The 27672-nt window shown below is 38.4% G+C and overlaps 1 pseudogene; it reads left to right on the top strand.

Moving 5' to 3' along the window:
• The first annotated feature begins 9185 nt into the window (after positions 1 to 9185).
• On the top strand, positions 9186 to 9930 carry LOC114199791 (centromere protein H pseudogene; annotated as a pseudogene).
• Positions 9931 to 27672: the final 17742 nt, after the last annotated feature.

The following is a 27672-nucleotide window of genomic DNA, read 5'->3' on the forward strand; positions in this document are numbered from 1 at the left end:
CAGACTCCCCGCAGAACAGGGAGCCTGATGCAAGACTCTATAAGACCCTGGGATCATGACCTGTGCTGAAAGCAGACACTTAACCGACTGAGCCACCTAGGTGCCTTGATTTTCCTGTATTAATTCTCAACATAAAAATTCTGTAAGCTGAACTATGATAAGTGCCTCTCATAATATTGACTGATAGCAAACATTCTAACATGATCATATCATAATAGTCATTTCAGTGAAAGAATACAGTCAGACTAAACTAATCATTAGAAATATTCGAGCCCTAAAAACTTCCTGAATTATTTGAGGAAAAATAAATATCACCTTTGTTTGAGGAACTGTACAGTTTTTAAAAGATTTGCTTATTTATTTTAGAGAGAGAGCATGAACGGGGGAGAGGTAGGAGAGAGAGAAGCAGACTCCCTGCGGAGCAGAGAGCCTGAGGCAGGGCTCAGTCTCACAATCCTGAGATCACAACCTGAACCGAAATCAAGAGTCAGATGCTTAACCAACTGAACCACTCAGGCACCCTAGGAGCTGTACATTTTTGAGGAAAGTCTTCTTTTCTTGAAAGCTCATACTATATTATCTTTATTAGTATAATATCAGTTCTATGAAAAAGGATAGAAATACCAGACTTTGTAAGTCCAGTGGAGAGACGCAATAGGCCTTGCCTTATCTTTCCCTCAGGTTCAACAAGAATATAGTAACAAATATAAAAGGTGATACCACTAATAACCCAGTAATAACCCACCCTAAATGCGACACCACTCTAGAGTAGCCCTGGGCCACAGCCACTTGTCAGTTTTGGTTCAGAAAGAGGACTTCCAGGAACACTCATTTCTGCTCTATGATGTCTGGGTCCTCAGCAAGGATGGCTTCTAAAGTGGAAAACGGCTGTCACAGCTCAGATGGGGCCATAAGTCTGGGGCCTCATCTCTTCTTCTTATAGCATCTTTTGGGAATAAAGTATTCAATATGCTCTTTCACTTACATGCTTGGTGCTTTCTGATGTTTGAAATACCTGGGTGTCTACTGGGAGCACTCCTTCTCCACCAAGTAGTCTCAGGGTAGTTAGACTTCTAACGTGCTTGCTGGCTTCCTCTAATGTGAGTGTTCTAAAAAACCATGGTAGAAGCTTTAAACTTTTTATGACCAAAACTCCGAAGTTCCAGAATGTCTACTTTCACAGCATTGTATCGGTCAGGTGAGTCATGAGGCCACCAATCCAGATTCAAGAGGGAAAGGAAGAATACATTCTTTCTATTATTAGGGGAATGGCATGATGTATGCATAGGGAAGAGATTGGTGAACATCATGGAGACAAACTACCACAAGCTTGGAAAAAAGTACACAGAAAAACATCTTCATGGCCTTGGTAAACGAGGATTCCAACAGGACACAAAAAATACTAACAGTATATGAAAAAAATAAGTTAGAATTCATCAAAACTTCTGATTATCAAAAGACACTCTTGAGAACATCAAAGGGCAGGCTACCGAGTACTGGAGAAAATACTTACCTTCTATATACCTGATAAAAAGACTCCTATCCTGAACCTATAAAGAACTCCAGCATCAATCCTAAAAAGAAAAATATCAAAATTTTTAAATGGGCAATTAACTTGAACAAGAACTTCACAAAAAGAGATCCAAATGGCTGACAAGCATATAAAAAGATGCTCAACTCAGTACTCATCCAAAAAAGTGCAATACGTCCTTACTATGAATAATGGCTAAAAATCCAAAGGAGACAACACCAAGTGTTGGTGAGGATGTGGAGAAACTCGAACTCTACACAGCTAGAGGGAGTGTTGCAATGGTACAACCATTCGGAAAGCTGTTTGTCAGTTTCTATTAAAGTTAGCATATACCCTATTGTATTGCCACATTAAGTAACCATTTCAAAGTTTAGTGGCATAAAACAATAATTCTTTAATTTGTTCATGATTTTCTAGATCAGCAGCTTGGGCTGAGTTCAGCCAGATGGTTCTTCCACTAGTCTTATTCAGGGGAGACAAGACTGGGAATTGGCACTACAGTATTATGGTTTGTCTGGGACCAGAGAGTCTAAAATGACTTCACTCCTATGTCAGGTGATGGCTGTTGATTATCTGTCTTCAACAAACCAACCCAGGCTTCTTTACCTGGCATCAGTGTTCCAAGAGGACAATCCCTTTTCAAATTTCTGCTTATGTCATGTTTGCAATGTCCCATTGGCCAAAGCTACTCACACAGCTGATGTGTGGGGGGACTATGAGACATGGATTTAGGGAAGAGGCCATTACTTGACAATATATCATCTGCCTATTCTTTGACCTCAAATTTCATTCCTAGGCATATATTCAATAAGAATAAACGTGTATGTCCACCAAAAACTTACACTGTATCTACTGATTGTCAAATTCCCCAAAGACCACCATACACAGTTGTTGATCAAGCAAAGCTGAGTTTATCACACCCACCCCAGAAATGGAAAATTCTCGACAGCGCTATTGGTGTCTCCAAAGGGAAAATTTAAGGAAGGATATTTATAAGGTTTTCAGACCTGGGATGAGTGATTATGAAGTGAACCTTGCAAGACAGAGAATTGGTTGAGTTTGGGCAGAGCTTAAAAATAGTAGCTTTGGGTTGGTGGGCACAGCAAGGCCAAAGACTTGAAGGAAATCTTGATAAGTGAGCCGTTCAATTGATATTTCCTAGAGCAAGTAGCTAAGTTATTATTGCTTAATGTTGTTTAAAATAGGGATTGGAGCCTTGCAGATGCCGCTGCTCAGGAGTCACCAGCAGCGCCCAGCCATGGTCAACCCCACCACGTCCGTTGACATCACTGTGGAGGGCGAGCCCATGGGCTGTGTCTCTCTCCAGCGGTTTGCAGACAAATTCCAAAGACAGCAGAAAACTTGTGCTCGGGGCGCCTGCAGGGCTCAGTCAGTGAAACATCTGCCTTTGGCTCAGGGCATGACCTCAGGGTCCTGGGCTCAAGCTCCACATGGGGCTCCACACTCAGCAGGGAGTCTGCTTGTCCCTCTGCCTCTTTCCCTCCCCCTGCTCATGCTCTTTCTGTCAAATAAATAAATAAAATCTTTAAAAAAAAGGAAAAGAAGACTTCTGTGTTCTGAGCCCTGGGGAGAAAGGATTTGGTTATAAGTTTCCTGCTTTCACAAGATTATTTCGGGATTTATGTGCCAGGGTGGTGTCTTCACCCGCCACAATGGCACTTGCAGTAACTCCATGTGTGGGGAGAAGTTTAATGATGAGACTCTCATCCTGAAGCATATGGGCCTTGGCATCTCGTCCATGGCAAATGCTGGACCGAACATGAACGCTTCAGTTTTCCATCTGCACTGCCAAGACTGAGTGTGATGGCAAGTGTGGTCTCTGGCAAGGTGAGGGGGGCAGGACTATTGTGGACGCCATGGAGCTCTTTGGGTCCAGCAATGGCAAGACCAGCAAGAAGACCACCATTGCTGACTGTGGACAAACCTGATAAATTTGACTTGTGTTTTATCTTAACCACCAGACTATTCCTTCTGTAGCTCAGGAGAGCACCCCTGCATCCCCATCTGCTCAAAACATCCTGTGATCTCTGTGCTCTCTTGCTGCAGTTCTTTTTGTTTTTTAAGATTTTTATTTATTCATCTGAGACGCAGAGATACAGAGAGAAAGAGAGCATGAGCAGGGAGAGAGGCAGAGGGAGAGGGAGAAGCAGGCTCCTCGCTGAGGTGGGAGTCCGATGTGGGGCTCGATCCCAGGACCCCGGGACCATGACCCGATCCGAAGGCAGATGCTTAACCCTCTGAGCCACCCAGGCGCCCCATCTTGCTGCAGTTCTATGGGCTCCTTATTTTCCTTACTCCTCTGCAAGTCTAGCTGGATTGCAGAATTAGATTTATGACTACGAAATAAAAACTAAACAACAACAAAAAATAAAATAAAATGGGGAGTGGAAAGTGTGTCTGGGCTCAGTTTAAGGCAGGGACAGAAAATTATGGCTTTAGTGTTCCCCACACAATTCAACAGTTTGGTATATTCTGAGATTAGTCAGTCACAGTGAGGATGTAAAGCAGCTTGCTATTGATTCATGGGTTTCTTCTGTGTCTTCTTTGTAACAGCGCCCCTCTAAATGTCATAAATGTTTCTGGTTGTAGGACATAATCAGTCTTAGTAAGTGGGAGTTTTTAAACTCTATGTTTCACATTTTGAAGTCAAGTTGTATTTTATCCCAATTCCTTTACAGTTTCTGAAGCAGCCGCAGGATCATGCTCAGGTGTAACTGACAGAACTGTATCTCCACCATACTCCTGAAAGGTACTGACTGTATTAGTCCTTCCGGTTTAATAGCTGAAAGCGAGTGTTATAAATTAATAACTTCTTATGAGATTGAGTACATTATTTGGTGTTAAGTAGAAAAAGCTCCAGTAATTTCATCCTTGTTACCGTCCACAACTTTTCACCTCACATAGTCTCATAAATGTTATCTTGCAGGATATTAATGATGTTGGAAAGCCAAAATTATTTCATGTTTAATGTTAATTAAGTAATTAAGCAAATGTTAATTTATTAGACACTGCTGAAGACACAGTGCAGGGTAATTATCACGTTCTCTGCTCTCTGAAAACTACTAGGCCAGTGGGGGAGAAAACAGTAAGCACAAATTCACGTACAAATCCATAGGTACAATTTGCCATAACAACAATAGTACTAATAGCTAACATATGAATGTACTGCATGCCAGGAACTGTTTGAAGCTCTTCATATATTGTTTAATCCTCACCAGAAATATATGATTTAGTTCCTCTTACTGATATTTTTACAAATGAAAGAACGTGGCATAGAAAGGTTAAGTATGCTCTGATCCCCCAACTAGGTGGCAGAGTTGTGTTTGACTCCAGGCCACCTGGATCCAGAGTCCACCTTCTTAAACACCATCCTGTTCTGACTCTGTGAGTTCTCTTCATAAGTCCTATAACTGCTCGGTATAAAGCTATGACTACGAAGTATAAGTTGTAATAAGGTGTAGGTGTGGGCTGAGACATTATGATTAAGGGAATTAAATTGTTGATTTAAAGGATGAGGTGGCATTATTCAACTACAGAAGCAGAGAGAAAATGAGTACAGTTTTAGAGAAAAATAAGTTTCAAGAAGAGGAGGTGGGAAAAAGGTTTACCTATCAAAGAACTTGGACACAGGTAGTATGGGTTCAGTGGCAAGAGAGGTGACGTTGGGGGAGTAGGTAGGAATCACATCACACAGGACTCAGAAGACAAGTAAGGAGCTTATATTTCAAGTATAACAGAAAGCCGTTGAAATGCTATATGCACAGGGATAACATGATAATAATGCATCTGTAAATATCACTCCAGTTGCAGTGTGGAGACACTCCCAACGTATGGATGTGGGCTCCAAGAAATTTATATCGGGGTATTAAAGAGTAGAATTGACATCTTTTCAGGATCAGCTCCAGGGGTCGAAGGACTGTTTTTCTCATTTTGCTGACTTCCAGGGACAAAGCCCTCAACGCACCCTGACCTGGATATCTAAGAGAGCCTGAAGTCTCACTCAAGTCATCCATCTGCTTGTTTCAACAGTTAGCTCTGGCAGGTAGAGTAGATATGTTGAGGTTAAGAGCAGAGGTAAAATGTTAAATTAGTAACTTTCCAAGAATTCTCTTTAGTTTTTCAACAAAATGACACAGAAAGGTTGACATTAAATGGTTTCAAAGGCACATCAAACATATGCAAAATAATAATAATAATAATGATAATAATAATAATAATAATAAAAGAGTCCAAATATAGCAGCAGACAAGTTTAAATTAAGATTCAAAACATTGAACAAGATAACAAAGGACATTTGTGGCAATGGGTTTTCTTTCTTTCTTTTTAAAAGGTTTATTTATTTATTTTAGAGAGAGAGCAGGGGGAGGGACAGAGGCAGAGGGAGAGAATCTCAAGCAGATACCCCACTGAGCACAAAGCCCGACATGGAGCTTGATCTCATGACCTGAGCCAAAACCAAGAGTTGGGCACTTAACCGACTGTACCACTCAGCCACCCTGTGATGGCATTTTCTATATACAATAAAGATGTGCAATGAAATCATTTAGCATCAATTTCATGAGTTACACTATAAGAATTTAAAAGAGGAAGTAACATGGAAACATTCTCAGTAAGAAAATTCAACTGAACCTGAATACTCATTGACAAATTAAACAGACCAAACTAAGAGAGAGATCCAATCATTTAAAATGTGAATCCAGGGATGCCTGGGTGGTACAGTTGGTTAAGCAACCGACTCTTGGTTTCAGCTCAGGTCATGATCTCAGGGTCGTGAGATCGAGTCCCGTGTCAGACTCCATGCTCTCTGCTTGAGATTCTCTCCTTCTCCCTCTGCCCCCTCCCAATTGTGCTCTCTCTCTAAAATAAATAAATAGATAGAGAATAAATCTTTAAATAAAATAAAATGTGGATCCAGATTATAAATTTAAATATTTATAGGCTAAAAGCAAGCAGTAGAAAAGACAAATTAAAGTATAAATCAAGGAAATTGAAGGCAGGAAAACAATCAAGAAAGATTAATGAAATCAAAGGCTGAATAAATAAAACTGACAAACTTCTAGCCAGACTAGACAGAAAGACAGAGAGAGAGGACACAAGTTACCAATATCAGAAATGAAAGAGGGGTCATGAGCACTGACCTCAGGGACTTTAAATGGATAATAAAAGGGTACTATGAACAAATCTGGACCATGAATTTGATAAACTAGATGAAATGGACCAATTCCTTAAAAGAACAAACTAACAAAATTCAGATATGGATAAAGAGATAATCTGAATAACTATTTCAATTAAAGAAATTGAATCAATAATTAATACTTTCCCAAAGCATAAAGCAACAGACCCCACTGGCTACACTTGTAAATTCTACAAAATACTTACAAACTCATACCCATCTTCTACAACTTCCTCTAGAAAATTATAAGAAGCAGAAAAACTTCCTAACTTATCCTATGAGGCCAGCATTACCCTCACACCAAAACCAGGCAACACACATATATTTGCTCTCTCAACTCAGAGGGTCTAGAAGCATTGACGTCCCAAGGACTGTGAGCAAACCTCATACTCAAGTCTTGATTTCTAAGACTGGTCTCCAGTAAAAGGAACCTGGGCTTTCTGAAGAAATGGCCGATTTTAGGATTAAGGAAGGGAATATACAAGATAATCTTGGAGCATTTTATGGTACCAGACAGTAAGGAAGTACTCTAAGACAACACATGATGGGAATGTATTCAAAGTTGACATGGCAGGCAACTGAAAGAGCTCCCAATGGCCAAAGCTGTAGCAATTTGAGCAATGTATTGAGATATAACCCGAAATATAAAATAAATATGTGATCCATATTGATAAAATTAATGAAGACTAAATACATGGGAAGAATAGACATAGGTCTCATGCAGAAAAATTCTAAATAATCGGGCGCCTGGGTGGCTCAGTCGGTTGGGCGTCTGTCTTCGGCTCAGGTCATGATCCCAGTGTCTTGGGATCGAGTCCTGCATCCAGCTCCCCGCTCAGTGGGGAGTCTGCTTCTCCCTTGGCCCCTCCCCCTGCTCATGCTCTTTCTCTCTCTCACAAAAGTAAATAAAATCTTTAAAAAAAAAAAAAGAGGGGCACCTGGGTGGCTCAGTCAGTTAAGTGTCTGCCTTTGGCTCAGGTCATGATCCCAGCATCCAGGGATCAAGCCCCATATTGGGCTCCCTGCTCAGCGGGACGCCTGCCTCTCCCACTCCCCCTGCTTGTGTTCCCTCTATCACTGTGTCTCTCTCTGTCAAATAAATAACCTTACACCAGTTAGAATGGCAAAAATTGACAAGGCAAGAAACAACAAATGTTGGAGAGGTTGTGGAGAAAGGGGAACCCTCTTACACTGTTGGTGGGAATACAAGTTGGTACAGCCACTTTGGAAAACAGTGTGGAGGTGCCTCAAAAAATTAAAAATAGAGCTACCCTATGACCCAGCAATTGCACTACTGGGTATTTACCCCAAAGACACAGATGTAGTGAAAAGAGAGACCATATGCACCCCAATGTTCAAAGCAGCAATGTCCACAATAGCCCAACTGTGGAAAGAGCCAAGATGCCCTTCAACAGATGAATGGATAAAGAAGATGTGGTCCATATACACAATGGAATATTACTCAGCCATCAGAAAGGATGAATACCCAATTTTTACATCAACGTGGATGGGACTGGAGGAGATTATGCTAAGTGAAATAAGTCAAGGAGAGAAAGTCAATTATCATTTGGTTTCACTTACTTGTGGAGAATAAGGAATAGCAAGCATGGAGGATATTAGGAGAAGGAAGGGAAAAATGAAGGGGGGGAAATCAGAGGGAAAGATGAACCATGAGAGACGATGGACTCTGAGAAACAAACCGAGGGTTTTAGAGGGGAGGGGGTTGAGGGTATGGGTTAACCCAGTAATGGGTATTAAGGAGGGCACATACTGCATGGAGCATTGGGTGTTATATGAAAACAATGGATCGTGGATCACCACATCAAAAACTAATGCTGTATTGTATGGTGACTAACATAACATAATAAAATTAAATTAAAAAAAACAAAAGAAAAATTCTAAATTATGTGAATACTCCACCCTCAAGGAGGTGGAGTCACAACTCTTACTCTCTAACTCTGATATTCACACAGGATCTTCTCCCCAAGTGTATGGAAGTTATGCAAAAGGGGAAAAGGGTAACTTTACAGTGGAGAAATCTGACAAATACACCTCAGCCAGGTAATCCAGAGCAGCATCGACAGGGTAAGTCATGTTGATAGGATGTACCCTCGATAGGATTTCATGAGAATAGCACTTTATCTGCCTGTGTTTCCTCCTGGAAACATACAATCTCAGTTTAATTATAAGGAAAAAAATCAGACAAATATAAATGGAGGGACAGAAACCCTTCGAACTGTGGAGGTCATCAAAGACAAGGAAAGTCTGAGAAACTCACAACCAAGAAAAGTCTAAGGCAATACGATGACTAGATATAAACATAACACTAAATAGTGTGGTGTGCTGGATACGATCATGCAGCAGAAAAAGGACATTAGATAGGTCAATTTAGTGGCGGGAAAATCGGGTCCTGAGGCTGCGTATTTCTGTCCCAGGCAATTCCTCTTCGCGCCAGTCAGAATGGAGAAGCAACCCGGAGAGCAAGCGGCCACCGAGCCCGCGGACTCCGGAGCGGGGGCAGGGAAGGCGGGCCACCATGGGTCGCCGGCGCCCAGATGGCGCGTCCAGAGGACCGCTTGACCCTGCTGCTCAGGCTGAGAACCCAGACAAAACAACAACTCTTGGAATATAAATCAGTGGTTGATGCAAATGAAGAAAAAACTCCAGAACAAATTATGCAAGATAAGCAAATTGCAGCTAAAATTGAAGACCTAGAAAATGAAACTGAAGATGTGAAAATTGCTTTTGAAATAAAAAAGCTTTTGCATTAGACAGGATGCAACTTTCGAGTGCACTTAAAAAAAACCTGGAGAAAATTAACCCCAAGACTAGTGTGCTCATGGATAACATGAAACACGTATTAAAGCTAAACAAATTAATAATGAAATCACACCAGGAATTTTGGGATTTGGAGGAAAAACTACTTGATGTTAGAAAGAAGAGATTACAATTAAAACAAGCTTCAGAAAGTAAGCTTTTAGAAATCCAGACTGAAAAGAACAAACAGAAAGATGATTTGGCCAATATGGAAAATTCAGACGAGATCAAGACCATACAACAAAACCTGCAGACGGAGATACAAATTATGACAGTTATTCAACATGTGTTTCAGAACCTCATTTTAGGAAGTAAAGCCAATTGGGCAAAGGATTCTGCCTTTAAGGAAACTGTTCTACAGCTTGAGAAGAATCTCACCATGATCTAATAAGAATTGTTTTGTTATTTTTTGTTTCAGTCTTTAATGTGTCATTTAAATAGCAAATTTAAAGTAAAATTTTTATTTAGTATTTTTGGAACTAATATTGCAAAGTTTTTGTAGCTTAACACTATAACATGGAATTTGTTCTGTCAACTATATTAATTAAAGTGACTGGCATTTTCTAAAAGAATCTGAAAGTCTTAGCCTTGCAAGGGCCCCAAAAGACATCTAATCTAGCTTTCCACTGAACGTGGACATTTTTTCTACAACATTTCTGGCAGTCCCAGCTCTCATTTGGAATACTTCTTTTTTCTTTTTCTTTTTTCATTTCTCTTTCTTCTTTTCCTTTTCTTTCTTTCTTTCTTCTTTCTTTCTTCCTTTCTTTCTTCTTTCTTTCTTGTTTCAGGTTTTTATTTAAATTCCAGTTAGTTAATGTACAGTGTAATATTAGTTTCAGGAGTAGAATTTAGTGATTCATCACTTACATATGACACTGCAGTGCTAATCACAAGTGTCTTCAATACCCATCACCCATTTAACCCATCCCTCCACCCCCCATTATTTGGAATACTTTTGTGCATTTGTCAGTGAACTAAAATATTAGAAAAATTAGAAAAGGGTATCCACATCTTGATGTTTTTTCAACTATCAGTTGTATTTTATTGAAATAAATCTCATTTTAGTTTTATCTCAAAAAAAAGGACATTAGATAAAACTGAGCAAAACATGGACTTTAGCTAATACCAATGTATCAATATTGGCTTCTTAATTGTGACAAATGTATTATACTAATATGTTTGTAATAGGGGAATGGATATTAGCTATTTGGAAACTTTCTGTACTATCTTTACAATATTTCTGTAAATCTAAAACTGTTCTAAAAGAAAATTTATTTAAAAATTTACAGGTTAAAACAGAATACACATTTGTCTTAAATACCTATGGAGCATTTGCCAGAAGTACCCATGTGTTAGACCATAAAGAACATTTTAATTAATTCTAAAAAGCAGGAATATTAAGAGACATAGTTTTCTGATCACAATAAGAAGTAAAACCTAACATCAAATCTTGAAAGCAAACAGACATAATCCATACCTAGAATTTTCTACAAAGGCTATGAATGTATTAATTTTACCAATTATAAAACATTTAGAAAATACTGACAAAATACTAAATATTATTTTCTGGAATTTTTCAAAATCAGTGCTTACATGAAATTCATAGCCTCAAATAGTTAAGGAAGAAGATAGTAAGATTGTATTTTATACTTCATTTCTAGGATTATTCTGCTTTTTTATTTTTTAATTTGCTTTTTTGGTTTTTTCATCTCTCATTTTATATTTTCCTGGGCTTTTTTTTTTTAGTGTGTGTACATTTTTTTTCAGTTTCAAATAAATAAATCTTTCCTATACTTCTCTAAAGCATATTCTCTAGAGTATATTTAACCCCTTTTATAATATCTTCTCTGTAGTGTATCATGATACAGGTTACTTCTGTTTTGGAAGAATACATTTTGTTTCTGTATTACTGCAAGTCAACCATCGAATAACTAAATTAAACGTTGGAGAATAGCATTTCTTTTATTATATAACAATTAACAATTCTGTCTTCTCTGTTACCAACATACATCAAGGATTTTCAATTACATTGTTGAAATATCTCTTAAACTGTTTCTTTTCTTTTATTCCCATTCTATTAATTACTTCATACCCTATGTTAACAGGAAGACTGAACTGTGCCTCCTACATGGTATTAACATATAATCCCCTCTACAGGGCACCTGGGTGGTTCAGTCAGTTAAGCGTCTGCCTTCGGCTCAGGTCATGATCCCGGGGTCCTGGGATCGAGTCCCACATTGGGCTCCTTGCTGAGCAAGGAGCCTGCTTCTCCCTCTGCCTGCCTCTGTCTCTCTCTCTCTCTGATAAATAAATAAAATTAAAACAAAACATATAATCCGTTCTAGCATACACCTCACAGTACCACTACAATTCATTCTTATAGGGGAAATATGGTAAATTATTGTTTGAATTTGCATCATATTGATTACCATTGAATTTGAAAATCTTCATATATTTTATTGGCTAACAGAATTTTCTCATCTGTGAATCATAATTAATATATTTTTCCATTTCCATTGATATTTATATTTTTCCTACTGGATCAAATGGTTACTTTACCTACTCGGGATTCTAAACTCCATACAGTTTATTTTTTAATTTTTAAAAAAGATTTATTTATTTCTTTAGAGAGAGAACATGTGCACCCACATGTACCAGTGGGGGGAGGGGCAGGCGGGGAGGGAGAGAGAGAATCTCAAGCAGACTCCCCACTGAGTGCTGAGCCCAATTCAGGACTCAGTCTCATGACCCATGAGATCATGACCTGAGCCAAAACCAAGAGTTGGACGCCCAGCTGACTGAGCCACCCAGGCACCCAAGTTTATTTTACTGTTAAGTATTTTCTCCTATTGTTCTTTTTAAAGGTTTTTATTAATAAAATATTTTTTGTACTGAGTTTATAAAGCAATGTAATGATATTTATTAATGTGATACTATAATATAATAAGAAATATATATATTTTTATCTTTGTCCCTGGTCAGAAGCACACGTGATAGCTTGGGACTTGCAATTTATGTCTGAAGTAGGGTAGTCCGGTGGGACTGAGCCTTTAACTTGTGGAATCAGACCCTAACTCCAAGTAGACAGTGTCAGATCTGAGATGAATTGAAGGACACCCAGCTGGTGTTAGAGAATTGGTCAGTGTAGAGGAAAAAAACCACATATCTGGTCACAGAACGGTTCTGTGAATGGAATGAGTAGGAAAAAAGTTTTCCTCTAGTTGATGTAGAAGGGTTTTCCTTCTCAACTGATCAGTTTCTTTGTGACTTTTGTTTTTTGCATTTTGTTTGATAAAGCTTTCTTTCCTCCAAAATCATGAAGATATTCTGATATGTATTCCTTTAAAGTTTTATAGGTTAAAAACTGAATTATTAAACCATCTGAAATTTTCTGAGTATTGAAAGACACACTTCTAAATTTCCTTTATTTTCCAAAATAGCCCATTTCTGCAAATGCTAATTATTGAATATCCCCTTCTTTATTGTGTACTAAAATCAACATAGCACTTGTCTGTGTGGATACTTGATTCTGTTCTATTGATCTGCTTGCCTGTTTTTATGTTAACATCACAATTTTAAATATTACAAATGAATTGTGGGCCAAGTCCCTTTTTTGTTCTTCTCTTCAAGTGTGGTTGATCACTCCTCCATAATTACTTTTTAAATACAGTTTAAATTTAGTTTGTTAAGGATTTTGAAATGGAAAAAAGTACACTAAGTAGAAATGAAGGAAATGTGAATAAAGTATGGACTTCAGTTAATAATAATGTAAATATATTAGTTTGTTAATTATGAGGAATATTCCATATTATTGTAAGGTATTAATAATAGAAGAGGGGTACCTGATGTCTCAGTCAGTTAAACACCTCTTGGTTTCCGGTTAGGTGCTCAGGTCATGATTTCAGGGTCTGTGGGCTCAGTGCTCAGAGCAGAGTCTGCTTGTCCCTCTCCCTCCTGCTCTGCCCCTCACTCTGCTCATGCGTGCACTCTCTCTCCTTCAAATAAATAAATAAATAATAAATAAATAAATAAAATCTTAAAAAAATAATAGATGAAACTGGATGTGGGCTATATGGGAATTCTCTGCACTATCTTTATAATTTTTCTGTAAGTTTAAAATTATTCTAAAATAAAATATTTATTAAAAAGTTAGGTTTTCCCATATATTAAAATATCCTAAAATGATTTTTTATTGAAACTTCCCTTTATAGTCTAAAACTAGTTTGTTGAGATTATTTTAAAATCTTATGATGATGTTTTATTGGGATGGAAATAAATTTATAAATTCATTTAAGAGAAATTAACTGTAAACTACTAAGGCTTCTCTTGCAAAAATACGGCATAATTCTGTAGTTACTCAAGACTTTGCTAAAGTTATTTTTCTTCATTATTTTCACTCTTCTTAACAGCATTTTCTTATTTAGTGTCCAATGGTTATTTCAGATTTGCAACAGCAAAAAAGTTTTGTCACTGGTTTTGCATGTGGCTCAATTTACCTTCCAAACGCTCATCAGTTCTAATAGTTTGAGTGCTAAATTTCTTGGGGTTTCAGGGATATCATCATAACACTAATCAACATCTTTATTATCTCAAGAATTTTCATTGTTTTATTCTTCTCTTACATATTTTCCTACCTGCAAAGCACACACAAGGCTAGGAGTGGCAGGTGCTTAGTGAAACTGTAGGGGACTTGCCAGGGCATGAATGTGTTACCTAACAGATAATGGAACAGAAATATAGACAAAGTTTGGATTCTCTGATAACATTGTTGACTCCTTCACCAAACCTGAACTGTATTTTTGTTTATGAGATAAATAAACATCTAATTGTTTAAGTCACTCTACTTGGGTTTTCTGGTAGCTTGCCTATCATTGTGTTCCCAACTCATGGACCATATACTCAAGATGCCAGTCATTAATGAATACTAAATTCAACAGAATACTTTTTGGTATCAACATGCTATATATACCAAGTGTAAATATACTTATAGGGAGGGAGGAGGGGAGAGAGAGAAGGTAAATTTTTTCATATTTATGTGGAAAGTATCCTATTGGTGGGAAATATCTGTCCCGTGATTTTTTTTTCACTTTAAACTGTAGATGTGGTAAATTATATTTTTAGATTTCATAATATTAAGCCTTCTTTGCTTTGTTGGAATAAACTCCATTTGTTCATATTATAAATTTATTTTTCTTCATACTGATTCTGTTTACTAAAATTTTATTTGGAATATTCTTTCTATGCTCACAGCTGAGCCTAACTTTTTTTCTTCTACTATCTTGGTCTGACAATAATATCAGGATGATTCCAGCCTTGTAAAATGACTTGAGTAGCTTTTCATAGTTTCTGATGGTTTGAAATGATTGTGGAAATTATGTGTTCTTTGAAAGTTTGATAAAATCATTAATAAAACCATCTGTGTGTCTTAGAGAAATAGATATTTATTACATTTCCAATTACTTCTATTGAATTATGTATTGAGTATTAACGTTTTCACATTGGGAGCCAATTTTGGTAAGTGTATTTCATGGAATATTGCTCATATTATCTAGTACATCACAGATTGAGATGGAGTTGAATAACATTCTCTAATACTTGTTTTAAAATCTTCATGTGTCTTTTTTTCATTCTTCTAATTCTCCTTCATGCTACTTTGTTAATTCTTTTTTCAAGATCATACTAACCAGTTACCCATTTTATGCATCTTTTGAACAGAAAATATTAGTTATATGGATTAACTATTTTTCATTTTGACCTTATTTCATCAATTTCTCCTTTAGTCTTCTTCTAGTCTTTCTTCTTTCATCCACTTTTCCTGTTATTTTCCTACCATTTTGAATTAAAACTTTAATTCATTTTTCCCATTTTGTTTGGTTTCTGTCAGCAGGATTTAATGCTATAAATCTTTCCTCTTTCCTTTGACCCTACACAACAGGTGTTCATATATAATGACTTGTTTTTCAATTTTAAATAGACTGCAACTTCAATTTTCATGTTCAAGCAACATTTATCCAAAAGTGTGCTTCCAATTCTTTTTTTTTTAAGATTTTATTTATTTATTTGAGAGAAAGAGCATGAGAAGGGGGAGGGTCAGAGGGAGAAGCAGACTCCCCGCTGAGCAGGGAGCCTGATGCGGGACTCGATCCCGGGACTCCAGGATCACGACCTGAGCCGAAGGCAGGCGCTCAACCAACTGAGCCACCCAGGCGCCCTGCTTCCAGTTCTCTTAGGTACATAGGTTCACAGTAGCAATAACCAGCTCAATGCTGGTGAGAGGAAGCCCCTATTGGGCCTATGTGTGGTGCTATTTATTGCCTCCTCTGTAGTTGATTTCTCGGGTGGTCATTAAATGTGATACAGAGATGCATACGTGGTGTGGCCACTCTTAGAGATCCACTCACATATTTATTTACTCCTTAGACCCTCTTGTCCTCAAATTTCCAATCTTGTTCCTCTCAGGTCCCTGATAAACCAGCCAAACCCACTCACCTTTGCCCAGGAATATAGTAGATCCTTACCTCAGACCTATGTTTTCTCAATATGAAGTGGATGACTAGGTGGTTGGCCTGAAGCTCTGCCCACTGGGAGGATTTCTTCTCACTGGTGTCTTTCTGAGACATCCTGGAGTGGTGGGAGGGTGGTTATAAATCAGCAACACTCTATTTTTGGCTCTCACCAACATACCAAGCTGGTTCATCTGTTAACCAGGTCTGTGTTTTCCTTCCTGTTTCAGGTGGTCCTAGTGAACCCCCCGCTACTGTATTGGTGTAAGTTGAGAGAGACGCATTGGTAAAACTAAAGTAAATGACACAGGGATCTGGACTACCTATTTTCCCCTAACTACTTTAAAATGTTATTGATGTGATAGAACTCTAAATCTTGTAGAGTTTATTTCCCACTCTCTGTGGTAAATGTATCCTAAAAAGCATCTAGAGTAGTTGCCACTTTCCTGATGACCTGGCCAGTTAACATAATGTCATCAATATGGTGAGGAGTATGATATTCTTCAGAATGTCCAGATAATCAAGGTCCTCTCAAGCTCTACTATATCAATGAGGACAAAAAATTAAAATATCTCTGAAATATATTGTAAATGTGTACTGTTGTCCACACCAAGTGAATCCAAACTGCCTCTAGTTGTCTGTATCATTGGGTCAATGAGTGTGTAATAATGACCAGCATGTATGTGGATCTGTTTTATTAACAATACCTTATCCAACACCACAGCTGCAATGGTGCTGCCATTTGGTGAACTTGCAATAAGCCACTGTCACCAATGACAATCCATCTGATGTTTGTAGGAGCCAGACTGGTGAATTGAATGGGGATATGATGGAAACTACTATCCCTATACCTTTAAGTCTTGGAGGGTGGCATTAATCTGCTGCTTCAGCTGTAATGTGATATTGATTCTGATATACTATTGTGGCTGGGAGTTGGGGGAAGTTTAATGGGCCTCCCTTTAGCCTTTTATACCACAATGGACCCCAGTCAACAAGTCAAGAACCAATGTGGGAGTTTCTGGGTTAATGAATACATGGAGATTTGGGGACAGTGGTGCCCTTGGAGAGGATGTGGAAGCTCCACACCATTTTCCCATACCCTACCCTATGCATCTCTTCCATCTGGCCATTCTGAGTTATATCCTTTTATAATCAGCCAGCAATATAGTAAGAAAAAAAAAAAAGAACCAATGTGAACCAATTCATCCCAGTTATGCTCTGGAGCATAGGAAATGACCACCATAAGATCCAAGGATCCACTGAACTCTGACAGGCACACTAATAGCTCCCCAAAGATGTCACTAGAATCTGTGAATGCTACCTTATGACAAAACGGATTTTGCAGACATGATTAGGGATATGGAGTTTGGGATGGGGAGATTATCCTGAATTATCTAGACTGGGCCCAATCTAATCACATGAGTTCTTAAAAGCAGAGGATTTTACCCAGCTGTGATCAGAAAGAGTGCAATGACAGAAAACTCAGGAAAACAACACAAGAAAGACTCAAATCGTGGCTTTGAAGATAGAGCAAGGGACCACAAGCCAAATAGTACAGGCAGCCTCTAGAGGCTAGAAACAGCAGGGACACAGGTTTCCTCCTGGAGCTCCAGAAAGGAATACAGCCCCATGGACACCTTGATTTTAGCCCAGTGACTCCCATGTTGGACTTCTGACTACAGAGCTCTCAGTTAATCAGCTTGTGGTGTTTCCAGCCACCAAGTTTGTGATGATTTGTAAAAGCCACAATATGAGACTAATACAGACCCATTTTGAGATGTACTTGGGCCAGGACTCCATTCATCAGTTGGCCAACATGTGTCTCCACTCTAACAGAGGGTCCACGATGGCATTTGTGTCTCTTGGTATCAATGTTATCTCGGCCCCCATAGCCAAAAATCCTTGAAAACTCTGAGAATTTCCTTTTTCCCATATGCAATCAATCTGGTAAGTTACCACAGTACCATTCAAGGAGGAACTGGGGAGATTGCTGCTGAAGCCCAGCCAGAGTTTATAAACACTGTGGCAGTGCACGTCTTTCCTCAGTGGGAACCGATCTCTTTCTAGTTCCGCGATCTCTCATTCTGTGTGCTAGCTCATATCTGGAAACTGGCAAAAGATTCTGATTTCACAAAGTGGAGGCAAATTGCCACAAATCCTTGTGGGTTAGGACCCCTTGCATAAATGGCTGAGTCCAGAGTTGGGACAAGAGAGGGATAAGAGAAATCTGGAATATCTTGTGTTAAAAAGCAAGAAAGTGGGCACCTGGGTGGCTCAGATGGTTAAGCGTCTGCCTTTGGCTCAGGTCATGATCCCAGGGTCCTGGGATAGAGTCCCGCATTGGGCTCCTGCTCAGCGGGGAGCCTGTTTCTCCCTCCGCCTCTCTCTCTCTGTCTCTTATGAATAAATAAATAAAATCTTAAAAAAAAAAAGCAAGAAAGTGTTCAAAGAATGATAGGGCCAGGTCAAAGGACACAGAACCATGGTTACATAAAATTTTAACAGTAGTAGAAGACAGGTGAAGGGCACATGAACTCTGTACTATGCAGCATCCCTTCTATAAATCTAAAATTATTTCAAAGTAAATGTTTCTTTTTTTTTCATTTTAAAGATTTTTATTTATTTATTTGAGAGGAGTGAAAGAGAGCATGAGGGGGGTGTAAAGGGCAGAGGGAGAGGCAGGCTCCAGCCGGGAGCCTAACAAGGAACTTGATTCCAGGACCCTGGGATCATGACCTCAGCCAAAGGGAAGCACTTAACTGACCAATCCACTCAGGTGCCCCACAAATGTTTCTTTAAAATGGACATAGAAGCCAGGCTGGAGGAGTTCCTGCAGTACAAATCTGAGATAATTTCAGCATATAAATAAATAATGATATTAATATATTGTAACCAATTGAATAAATAGGAATCCATATTGAATGGAAGAAAGAGGGAGCAGGGAGGGAAGGAAAGACAGAAGAAAGAGAGAAAAAGAGGAAGGAAGAAGAGTGATTTTTATTCCCTTAAGTAAAATGCTAACTAATAACTGTGGAAAGAACAGTGGAATTAGAAAATCATAGTTATAATTAATTCAGCCAAGAAACATTAATAAGTACTAAAGCAAGTGGAGAAAGTAATGAGGAATGGGATATTTACATTACTCCCCCATAAAATACGTCTAATTACTGCCGGAGTCCAGCTCCAGCAGGGGAGGTGTCCTCGAAGGAAAGGACGGCGTCAGCGAGTGAGGAGACACGGACACAGGATCAGGTTGTAAGCATCTCCTCCCGATAGCCTCGGAGGGACCTTATTTATACATTAGAATATTTCCTTGTTTTTTCCATTCTTTCATAACATGTGATTTTATTTTTTACATCTTATCACAATCATCTTAAATCATTTTGGATTTAAAAACAAAGGTACTAGACAGAGCGTGACTTGTGTGAGACAAAGCGTAACCTATCTGCTATTGGTGTGCTAATGCAGAAAAAGTTATATTTTTACTCTTGCTTAAAGATTATCTAAAGTTTATTCTTGCTCCCAAGGCAACTTACAATGTGTGCACCCTATCCTATCAAAGTAACATAGGGAGGTCCCTGTCCTGTGGGAATGACATGAGATTTTCCTTTCCTAGAATCCTGATGTTTCAGAGGTGCCTGAGGAATCTCATCAGTAGGGACTTTTACTGGGCCTGGATCCAACAACTCCCTTAAGCGAAACTTATTAAAGAACTCCGCGTTGCTCATGTTAGATGAATTACGGATTGGAAGACATTGGGTATTTTTACTTCTTGGCCCGTCGTCAGCCTTTTTGGAATCAGTTTCATTGTGATTGCTTACATAGGCATAACTAAATTTATAAATCATTTTATCATGAAACCCCAGAAAAAATCCCATGATTATAAAGATTGCCACAAATAAAATGACAGGAAGTAGCAGGAGCCAGCTGTGGAGTCTCCTGATTTTCAGGATTGTCCCCCATACTTGGACTTTGTCAAACAGCATGAGTAGCTTGGCTCGCGCCAAATTACAATAAGAAAGAGGAACTTTAAGTGGAGAAACCCAGAACATGCTACCTTAATCAAGTGATCAAAGTTCATATCACCTGTAATGAGCCAAATTGACATCTTGTGCTTTCCTGATAAGATGCAATGAGGACACAGCATCATCTCTATGATATTTTCTTTCTTTTTAAAAGATTTTATTTATTTATTTGAGAGACAGAGAGAGTGAGTGGGAGGGAGAAGGAGAGACCACCTGAAGCAAACTCCACGCTGAGTGCAGAGCCTGATGCAGGGCTTGATCCCATGACTGCAAGATCATAACCTGAGCTGATACCAAGGGTGGGAAGCTTAATCAACTGAGCCACCCAGGCACCCCGGTCTCTATGATATTTCTGCCAAAGATGTGTAAACTATCTAATCATAAGGCAATATCAGATAAGCTCATGTTGAGGAATTGGGCTTATTTTGTAATAACTATTCTGTACTCCTCAAAGGTATCAAAGTCATAGAAGTCAAGGAAAGACTGAGGGACTTTTCTGGACTGGAGACACTAAAGAGATATGGGAAATCAATGCAATACATGATCCTGGATTGGATCCTTTTGCTATAAGCAATATTAATAGGACAACAGTTAAAATTTGAATGGAGAGTGTGAATTAGGTCATAATAATATGTAAATGTAAGCATCATAATTTTATTTTATTTATTTTTTTAAAGATTTTATTTATTTATTTGATAGAGAGAGAGACAGCGAGACAGTGAGAGACGGAACACAAGCTGGGGGAGTGGGAGAGGGGAGGCAGGCTTCCCACTGAGCAGGGAGCCCGATGCGGGGCTCGATCCCAGGACCCCGGGATCATGACTTGAGCTGAAGGCAGATGCTTAACCCAGGTGCCCCATAAGCTTCATGATTTTAATGGTTGTATTATGGTTATATAAGAGAATGACCTTGTTTATAGGAAGTACACTAAGGTACTTGGGTATGATGGAGCAAACTATTCTCAAATAATGTAGGAAATAATGCAGGATTTGTACCAATCTTACAATTCTTCCGTAAGTTTGAAATCATGACAAAACTAAAAACAAACTTCTGGCACCTAAAAGAACATTAAATCCTTTGGGATAGTCTTAAGCTTGGCTAAGTCTCCTTAGCCTCAGAGGTGAGCTAAAGGAAATAGGGATCTCATTCAAAGTGAACACGAGGGCCCCCATGCTCAAACTCTTACGGAAGCACAGATCTGAGTCTTCTTATAGGTGTCCCACGGGTCTTCCTTTCCGGGCAAAGCAAACTTGTCTAATTGCTTCAATAGAACATACGTTCCCAAAGGCTTTAGTGAAGAGAGGAACACATTTTTAGTTCTCCACTCTGAGACATTCGGTAAGAATTTAAAGTATAAATGGTCTTTATTTGGCACGAGCCAAGCTACTCACGCTGTTTGACAAAGTCCAAGTATGCGGGACAATCCTGAAAATCAGGAGACTCCACAGCTGGCTCCTGCTACTTCCTTTCATTTTGTTTGTGTCAATCTTTATAATCATGGGATTTTTTTCTAGGGTTTCATGATAAATATAAATTTAGTTATGCCTATGCAAGCAATCATAATGAAACTGATTCCAAAAAGGCTGACGATGGGCCAAGAAGTAAAATTACCCAATGTCCTCCAATCTGTAATTCATCTAATATGAGCAACGCGGAGTTCTTTGATAAGCTTCGTTTAAGGGAGCTGTTGGATCCAGGCCCAGTAAACATTCCTATTGATGAGATTCCTCAGGCACCTCTGAAACATCAGGATTCTAGGAAAGGAGAATCTCGTGTCATTCCCACAGTACAGGGACCTCCCTATGTTGCATACAAAATAGGAGGCCACCTCTGGTACGCCCCTCGAGGCAAGCCCTGGTGTAGGATTAACTTCCTTACCCCTACTCCTCCCATTCCTTATAATGGAGTTGATGATGAGGACATGAACAAATGGTATGAGATTAAAGGGAAAAAGGGTGCGGGCATCATCTGTCAGCCTCTGTTAAAGATTAAGAGGAGTAGGGCGCCTGGGTGTCTCAGTCGTTAAGCATCTGCCTTCGGCTCAGGTCATGATCCCAGGGTCCTGGGATCGAGCCCCGCATCGGGCTCCCTGCTCGGCAGGAAGCCTGCTTCTCCCTCTCCCACTCCCCCTGCTTGTGTTCCCTCTCTTGCTGTGTCTCTCTCTGTCAAATAAATAAATAAAATCTTTAAAAAAAAAAAAGATTAAGAGGAGTAATCCTCCGTGGTGTCTATGGAGCAAGGACAAGAGATGAAAACATAGAGAAATGGAATAAGTACTTTGATAAGATAGGGTGCACACACTGTAAGCTGCCTTTGGAGAAAGAATAAACTTTAGATAAACCTTTAGGCAAGAGTAAAAATATAACTTCTTCGCTTTGGCACACAATAGCAGATAGGTCACGCTTTGTCTCGCACTGTCACGCTCTGTTTAGCACCTTTGTTTTTAAATCCGAAATGGTTGCAATAAAATGTAAAAAACAAAATCACATGTTATGAAAGAATGGAAAAACAAGGAGATATTCTAATGAATAAATAAAGTCCCTCCGAGGCTATCAGAGAGGAGATGCTTACAACCTGATCCTGTGTCCGAGTCTCCTCACTCGCCGATGCCGTCCTTTCCTTCGAGGACCCTTCCCCTGCTGGAGCTGGACTCCGGCATTTATTACCTCTGAAAAGTCCTTTAGGAGTCTGAAGATCTGATCTCAGACTCCTGGTGTGGGATGTGTTGAAGCCTCAGTATGGCTTCAGAAATGGTACTGTGTTTCAGCTCAACACCAGTTGAGCGTCAAAGTAACTGAGGTCACAGTTGTAGCTGTGAATTGTACACTCATCTGGTGAGCAGTTGCTCTCTCACGCTGATGTCCTCGTAGAATTTATTTTCAAACTCAGAAGCAAGTTACAAGGTAAAGTCACAAAAGGGCAAATATCTTCAAGAACGGAGACCACTAACCGACTTCCTAGAACTAAAGTTAATTTTCAGAGAAGAGAAAAGAATGAGAACAGAAGTAAATCCTGACAATTTTTCTTCATGGATACTTTAAAAGAAGGCAGGTAATTTATTTAATTTATTTATTTTCTAACAATAAACTAATTTTTCTTACCTTGATCCACTTTCCTGTTAACCCTAAAAATAGGATTGGCAGTCATACTTAATGATATTATTAATGGTTGTATTTTCCTTTGACAAATCTAGGAAAAAAGCGGACTGTAGGGATAATTACACAAGGAAGGAAATGTGGGACTAAAACACGACTTTTAATAGAGTTGGTAATGGCAAGAAGACAGATAATTGTAGAAGTAGAATTCATGTAGACAGATGATGTACTAAAAATTCCATGCTTATAAAGTTCCAGACAGAGTTCAGATTCCTGGATTCTGACACAGAACAGTCTAGCCAAACTTCAGAAATCTACATATTCATCAGGTGTTCATTATGATGTCAGAGATAGGTCTACTAAGTTCACTTTTTGTCCGTGTTTAGCTATTGCTAATAATTTGTAAAGTTGTACCATTTTTATATAACTTGCATGGATAAAATATGTTTCAAAGTGTTTCCTTTATCTTGGAATACTATAAGAAAACTTCCTATAAAAAGATAAAATCTTTCAGACATTTGAAAAATCCATCCAAATAACTGACTCATCACATTGGATTAAATTTCCCTCAGCCTAAGATTTCACTAATTCAAGCCAAAGTGGAATCAATTTCTTCTTTTGCTGTTGGGAAATTCTATTGATTTTATTGGATGTCATTATTTTTTACTTCTAGACATGGACTGTATAAATTTCTTCATACCAGTGAGTTTTGAGAACTAGCTATCTTCAACTTCTTAATTGATGTACCTCATGTGATCAGTGACTCTAATTATAAATGAACTAATGCAAACAAAATAAATTAACAAAATGAATTGTTTCCCAAAACTTTACAACATTCTATGTATCATATTGCCTTAATTTGTGCCTAGATGGATTTGTCACTTTAATTTTTTTAAAAACTGAAAATTTCCTAAAAGTTCTTTTCGTTTTCCAGATAAACAAAATTGCATACATTTAGCAATTGACTATGAGTGATTTGATAAGGTGGGAAGGTTGCAGATAGATGTCCATCTGCCTAACAGACCTGTTTACTATGAGGTCTTGTAGAAACTTCTCACTTGGTTCCCAAATTACATTGACTGTCTCCACCAACCCAGAGGCGCCTCCCTTCTGGGTTCCCATTTCATGAGGCGTCTGTGCAAACAGGGAGAGGCAAACTTGAAGAGATGCTTCACCCTCCCATCTCTCATCTGATAAATCTCCCAGGGCTGAGGATTATCTCTCCGAGGCTCGGCGGCTGTATGCCAGTTCTCAGCCCAGAGCAGGTCAGCTGCAGCACCTTTGACAGAATTCCTCTCTTCCAATCCGCTGCAGCCAGAGTAGGGCCCAGATTCCCAGTTCCGTAACATATCTACTTTCAATCACTCAGTGCTTCTCGATTTTTTGTTTGTTTGTTTGTTTGTTTCTTTGGGGTTTTGTTTTGTTTTTTTAACGTAAAGACCAACTCCTGAGCACGAGCTACAAGACCACGCATATACTAGCCGTTATCGCCTCTCGCGTCTGACTGAACGCTGCTGCCCCATCACATTTCACAATACGGAAGTTTTTCAACTTCCCCCATATCCATTCTTTCTCCTGCGTCTAGTTCTCTCCTGATTAAGCTCTTATCTGAGATACCACTTCTAAGAACACATCCCTCATCCCCTGGGTTTCAGGAAAGCATCCCGTCTGTGTCTACACACCCTCCAATCAAGTGATATATCACCCTCCAGTATAGTTGCCTTATTTTTCTCCACATCCCACTATATCTGTGGGATATCTGGACTATAATCTGTGTGAGGGCATGGATCATCTATACATTATCTGTCATATTACCCCCAGAATTTACCACAGCATCAATTTTATGATAAACACTCATGTTTTGTTTTTTTCCCAAATGTCTCCATAGTTTCATTCTGTGCAAGTATGACACCAGCAGTTGGCTAACCTACTAGAAGCTTCTGAATAAAGACTAGACTGGAAAAAGTGAATGAATTATAAACAGAGGCAAAGTTATTGATGAAAAATAAAATTTTAAATTTCTTTTAAAAAGACAAGCAGTATTATTTGTTGCGGTGGGACAGACAATAAGAGGGAAAGGAGTTTGAAATATTCTTTATGTCTCTATTCCCAAAAATTATAGGCCAAAACTCATTCCCTCCATGTACAGGACACTGTGGACTCCATAGCCCTCTTTCCTCCCAAATGCTGCCTTGATGAAAGAAAGAAAACCCATGAATACCATATGTAAACACAACAAAGCAACCCTCCTTTAAAGCCAAGAAGTTCCTGAACCACATATGGCCAGGAGCACTTACAAGGAATATAACTGTTGTGATAATAATCGGCCTTTGAGTGAATGATGTTATTGGGCAGAGTTATAAACATTTCATAAGTTAACTTCTTTATCCTTACACCGGTATAAGGGATGTTGTTGCTATTGTTGTCATCCTGCTAGACAAATAAGGATACTCACTCATGTGAATGTAACTTGCCTGAGGCCACATAGCTACACACCAAGCTGATCCTTCAAACTAGCATTGCTCTGACCAAAGTAGATTCACCCTAACTTTGCTGCCTTCCCAAAACTGAGAACATGGAGACACAATGGTAGGAGAGCATCATCAAAACGTCATCCATCGTACACTCCCAAATTTCAGAACAAATTTCACCTCCAAATTTTCATAGTAATTATTTGAAATTTGTCACATGTTTTGAGCCTGACAATTTCCCATAGCCTTAGCAATCTGCGTGAGAACTGAAGCTTTATTGGACCTGTAATTGGGATATATCTGCACATGTTCAGAGTCAGTGTGCCTGATAGACTAAAAAAGTCCTGGTAAATAATTCAACAAATTAAAAGTATACATCATTTGTTTGGTGTCTGTATTCTCAACCAAATATAAACACATTAACTCATTTTATCTTCCAAACAACTCTCCAAAGTAAGAACTATTATTATGCCCATTTTACAGACGATAAAGTTGAGGCACAGAGTGTTCTAAATAACTTGCCTGAGGTCTCTTATACTCAATAGCATTACTAGGATATGAAACCCTGCTCAAGTCTGGGCTTTTTACCACTACGTTGTCTCTCAACTATCTTGTTTCACTACATTTACAAATTTCTTGTCTTTCTTGCCTTCCTTCCACCTCTCCTCTATGGGACCCCTCCTAGCTCTTTCCAGCAGCTAACTCTTGTTTGTCAAATTTGACTTAAGTTTTCTAATACCTCTACGTCCCTAACAGGTGAAGGGGAATCAGATTAGCAAAATTAATTTATCACAGAGATAAGACAGAAAATCACAGTTCTTCCCATGTGTCCACACACATTTCCACCCATCTGACACCTAAGGAAAATCAATGTTCAATAAGTAAGAAAAAAACCCATATAAAATAACATATTTTATGACATAAAATAAATAATTAAAAAATAATAGTATCTGCCAATATAGATAGAAAAAATATATATAAAGTACACATAAAATATAATATATATTCTGGTCATAATTATTGATTTAGATAATTAAAAATAAGAGCAACCAATACTATCTGCCAATATAGATCGATTGATAGATAAAATAATATCTATTCTGGCTGCAATTATTGATTTAAAATATTTGCAAAATGCATGTTTAACTATTGTGCTCTGTGATCATGTAATTTTCATGTTGGTCTTCTAATAATTTCAGTCATAATCCTTTTCAATAATTGTTTTAGGTTATCTTTGCAATATCCAGTTTTCCAAAAAAGGTTATTTTTAGCAATTTATTTTGGTCAATATATAGTTATGTATGAATTTATCACTTATTTTTTAATTTAAACTCCAGGAATTTGTGAACTAATTAATAATTATGTATTTCTTATTTGTTTAAGAAAACCGAGTTTTGGTAATATTTCCTTAGCTTGATTTGTCTTACATTGACTTCTTTGACATTCTTCTTCACTTGAGACAAAACCAGTGATCAAAGGACTCAAATCATTGGATTCACCTGAATTGTATCAAATGGAAGATTACTGAGGTCATGGGTTAATGAATTATCTTTCTATTTCAGTCTCATGGTATATAGAAATTTGGCTTGATAGTCAGACAGGCTTGGAGCCGAATCCCACATCTACAACTTCTTAACTGTGCACCCTTGGTAAGTTGTTTAGTACCTATATCCTTCAAATTCAGGTATGAGGATTAAATAAAACAGTCTAAGAAAATACTTAGCACAGTGCTTGGCACTAAGTCAGAGCTTAATAATATTGTTAGTTATTGTACATTGATTTGCGTGAGTTTTTGATGAATGTTTCTCCCACTAGACTATAAATCAATGAGGTAAATTACTATCTATTTTTTTTATTTTTTTTCCCCTGGGAAAAGGTTTTATTTTGACAATCCAATTTGCTTTAAGAATGTTTAAAGTCACATCCAACTGGGTCTAACAGAAACATGAACAAGCGCATTATGAACCCTCTCCACCACCCTGCAAAAAGCATATGAAAAACAAGGTTAGAGAAATTCAAAACCAAGTTGCCTAAAC

The sequence above is a fragment of the Eumetopias jubatus genome, unplaced genomic scaffold, assembly GCF_037043125.1.
Source record: "Eumetopias jubatus isolate StellerSeaLion01/CBP00866 unplaced genomic scaffold, mEumJub1_p1.0 scaffold_6, whole genome shotgun sequence".
Classification (NCBI taxonomy): Eukaryota; Metazoa; Chordata; class Mammalia; order Carnivora; family Otariidae; genus Eumetopias; species Eumetopias jubatus.